The 4,423-nt window shown below is 33.7% G+C and overlaps 1 pseudogene; it reads left to right on the plus strand.

Moving 5' to 3' along the window:
* Positions 1-300: 300 nt before the first annotated feature.
* LOC133706268 (uncharacterized) lies at positions 301-3,851 on the plus strand (annotated as a pseudogene).
* The last annotated feature ends 572 nt before the right edge of the window (positions 3,852-4,423 follow it).

Consider the following 4,423-nt stretch of genomic DNA (forward strand, 5'->3'; position numbering starts at 1 on the left):
CAAAACTATGATAATAGTTTTTTTTTATTTTTATTTTTATATTAACTTAAATCAATTCATATTAACCTTTATCTAGAGAATTAAATAAACTTGTTATATTTTTTTAATAGGACACTTTTTTATAAATTAAAATAACCCTAAACATGATAAAAATTAATTTTTATATTAATAAAAAATACACCAAACAACTTCAAAAAAAAAAAAATACGTTCAGTTTATCATTATCCATCGTAACAATTACTACCTTTAATTTCTATTGTTTTATTTCATTTTCTCCCACATATAATAAGTACAAGAGAGAGAGGGAGTGAAGCAAATGCGTACTATGGCGCCTTATCTAACCGTTGGTACACTACCCGCCAAGTTTGGGGTCAGTTTTAACAAATCGTTGATTCAAAATCCAAATCCTCTCTATCACACCTCCAAACTCAAATTCAAATCCAATCTCGGCTTCAAATCTTCTCTCAAATGCCGCTGCATCAAGAAAGAAATCACTGATAAAGCCACTGAGGTATGTATAATTTATTCAAAACCCGTATATCATGATATTTTCTTGCATTAAATTGTAATCTAAGCTCGCGTAACTTGTCACGGTTAGACAAGAGAGCAATTGGTAGGGTTTGTTCTTGTATAATGAAAATGACCTATGTTTGGATTTGTTTAGTTTTTGAGTTGCAGAGTATGTAAATTGGTAGTTCTCAGTAAATTGCTTGATGGGTTTGGTTTGTTTCTTCATTTTTAGTCGTTGTCAAGTTATATTGTTGGAATGGGGTTTTGTTGTGATAAGTAAACGTGGGTTTATCTTTTTCTTGTTTTTTTTTTTTTAATCATTGGGGTGAATGCTAACAGGAGTTGAAAGAGAATTACGGAATAGGGTTTGTTCTTGTATAGTAAGGATGACCCATGTTTGGATTTGTTGAGTTTTACAGAAGCAAATTTCTTAATGGGTTTGCTTTTTCTTTTAGTTTTAGTTAATTTCTAGCTAAATTATCGTGTAATGGGGTTTGTTGTGATATGTAAGCATGGTTTCCTTTTTCTTTTTCTTTTTCTTTTAATTTGTGGGGTGAATGCTGACAGGAATTTTCAGTGCTTTCGTTGGATATTCCATGGGAGAGAGGGAGTATATGGAGCACTATGGCTTTGTACATGTTCAATTTTCATATCCCTTTGGGTATTGGAGGCTTGTCTATAGTTGCCAATGTATTGCATCAACCTGTTCTTGATCCTCAGACGGAAGTGAGTGAGTTTCTCTTACCTTCATTTTGCATGGTAGAATAATGTTTTCCATATTGGTCTAAGCACCATAAGTCTAAACCCATAGCTTGTTGAGGCGAGGTGTGGCCGATTTGGTAACCAGATGCATTGATACCTGTACCTTTCTTGATTAGGACCAGATTTATGATTTTAGTTTTGAGGGGAACCATCATCGAACATAGACTAATAATCCACAACTTAGACAAATGCAAAAACCAAATGCAGCTGCTAGTACAGAACTTTACGCAATACAACTTGGTGTTCTTTTCATAGAATGGAATCTGCCATGGGGGTAACAATTACAATGGATCTATGGACAGCATTAATAATTCTTCGTTATGCAATAAATCATAGAAACCCATAAGATTCACATTTTTCATTTTCGTTTTAGTGTCAAAATGAACTCTTTCTAAATAATTCGACTGTCAATTGGCTTTCATTATTATACAAATTGATTCGCGAGGATTTTCCTGGCATGGAATTCATCAATTGCATGTTTAGCTACACCAGTGGTATGGTCATCTTCTGATGTGCCATCATCAAACATTCATGACAAGAACTTCATTCAGCAGAGGGTAACTCGATATATTTTGTATTATAAGCAGTGCAGGTGTTCATCTCTGTACCCAAGCAGTTGCATAATGATGTTTGTTTTCTATACTCCAGGTGTTATCACTGCTTGCAATCCAAATTTTAGAACTCACTGCTTCTACTTAAGAGCACTGCTAAGCCAGAATATGAGGTAGTGAGCTTTTTTAGAAGTGAGGAATTGTCAAAGAAGAGGAACTGGCTGGTGGCTTCATCACTAGGTTTCGGCTTTCTTTTTCTGTTGGTGTTCCTTACATCACTTGTTGCTGACAGACTAATTGGACCTAAGGTTGGTTTTTGGATTTATCTATTTCTTTTCTTAAATGCTTTCAAGCCTTCTTTATATCATTGATGGTGTGCACTGACAATTTCCGGATGAGGCTTTATTCAAATTTTGTATACGAAGTCAGGGCATAATGTACTATCAATTAATTGGTTGTCCATTTGTTTTGGCGCTTCTGATTTTCGTTTGCTTTTACAAAATATGCACAGATCTTTCTGGCTTAGTTTAATTTTGATTTGCCTTAATCTTGATGATTCCTGTTTGAGATCAATGACTATAAGCTCATTGGTACAATTCTAATACCTGTTATTAAGATTAAATAAGTTATAATGTGTTTGGAGTTGTTATAGATGAGTTTTCATAACAATATACAATGAAATGAAACCATACAAGTCATGGTTATATTATAAAAAAAATATGAAAATAATTCAAGTAAGAGTAGAGAGTTTTATTCGCTATCCAGTAGGCTTGACTTGTTATCTTAAGTAGCTTACTTTTTCTTTCAATAGATGGAACAAATATGAGTTTCCCCCTACCTTGACTTTCTAGGTATCTTTTTGTTTGATGCAGGATGGTTTTATGGATTTTAATTGTTGTTGATAGATCCTCTGAATTTCTAAGTAATGAATAGTTTACTGTAACTCTGTTTTGACCATTTTTAACTAAAGTGGTCAACAATATTGTGGGTGTACGGGTTATATCTCAGACTCATTGAGTTGACCAGAACTGCTATATTTTTTTCCTCTTCCCCCCAAGACTACTGATACTTTTGGAAAGATGATATGCCATTCACGTGAAAGGAAGACTGATATATCATGAAAGACAAAGGTTGGGAAATAAGGGGTCGGGAGGAGTTTCATTTTCTGCTATTAGAGCATTCATTAAGTTGCATTTGGTATAGGTATGTGCAACAGAAACAAGATGGTTTGCCCATATTGTACATATAATTTGAAACAACTTTGTTATAACTTCATAAGGTTTGCTAGTTTCTAAACGCATAGAGCCTCTATAATGTTGCTTTACAAGTTGTTTTAGGTATAGATATGTGCAACAGAAACAAAATGGTTTGCCCATACTGTAGCTTGACCTTATGTTGTGAGTTGTTGATCTGACTAATTTTTTATGCAAAATAGATAGTTTTATGGACAGGGGAGTCCAGAATGCATCATCTCTTCTGGAAAAAGTCCAAAATTGATTTCATTGGCATTTATGGTCCTATCATAGATTCAATTAGAATTTATACCAATTTACATGATAGGGCATGCAAATTTGAAATGACGTTTTCAGGCTGTGAACAACCCTATTGTGAACAATCCAGAGATGTGCTGACATTAACATTCTTGAAATGATGTTTTCAGGCTGTGAACAACCCTGTTGTGAAGGACATTCTTCTGAGCAGCAACATCTCGAAAGTTGCCTGCATCCTGGTTTATTGCCTTGTCACCCCCCTGTTGGAAGAAATTGTTTACAGAGGCTTTCTATTGAAATCTCTTGCCTCTACCATGAACTGGCAGCAGGCAGTTTTACTAAGCTCAGCTGTTTTTAGTGCTGCTCACTTCTCAGGTGAGAATTTTATACAGTTGTTTATAATTGGGTGTGTCCTTGGATGTTCCTATTCTTGGTCTGGGAACTTATGTTCTCCCATTCCAACACATTCCTTGTACAATGCCCTGACACTGATCATAACATTTTTTAGTTAAATATAAATTTTTGAGCCATTTTATTATCTCTTATCTTCTTATAATTTACACAGAAGTTACTGTTGGATTATTGAGGCGTAGTTCAGATACTAGACGCAAGAGTTTTTATTACTCGATGATGCATGATTGGCACTGCTCTCTTATATATATATTATTTTTATTTATTAAATTTTATTTAATTTCCTTATCCTTTGATTTAAAATTTTAAATTTGAATTCATAGATTAAAATTTTTGAGCCGGGTTTACATTAAATATAAACATATATTTATGAATAAAGTTAATACAACGTATAAGTAATTGATTATCTACCAGGCATATATACGTTTATTCTTTCTGTGTATTCTTTTTAAATAGAAACTATGATCTGTTAGAGAATAATATAAATCATATCCTAGGACCTCACCTAAAAGCTTAACCTTTTAGGTTGAGATGGTTTTTTGACATGATATCAGAGCCTTAATGACCAAATGGTCTCGAGTTCGAATCTCACCATCTCCATTTACTTGATAAAAATTAAGCACAAAGGTAATGTGGGTCTGTGCAAGTTTCAAGTCCAAAAAGCTTTCACTCGAGAGGGGGTGTTAGAGAATAATATAA

Source organism: Populus nigra, chromosome 11, assembly GCF_951802175.1.
Source record: "Populus nigra chromosome 11, ddPopNigr1.1, whole genome shotgun sequence".
In the NCBI taxonomy this organism is placed as follows: domain Eukaryota; kingdom Viridiplantae; phylum Streptophyta; class Magnoliopsida; order Malpighiales; family Salicaceae; genus Populus; species Populus nigra.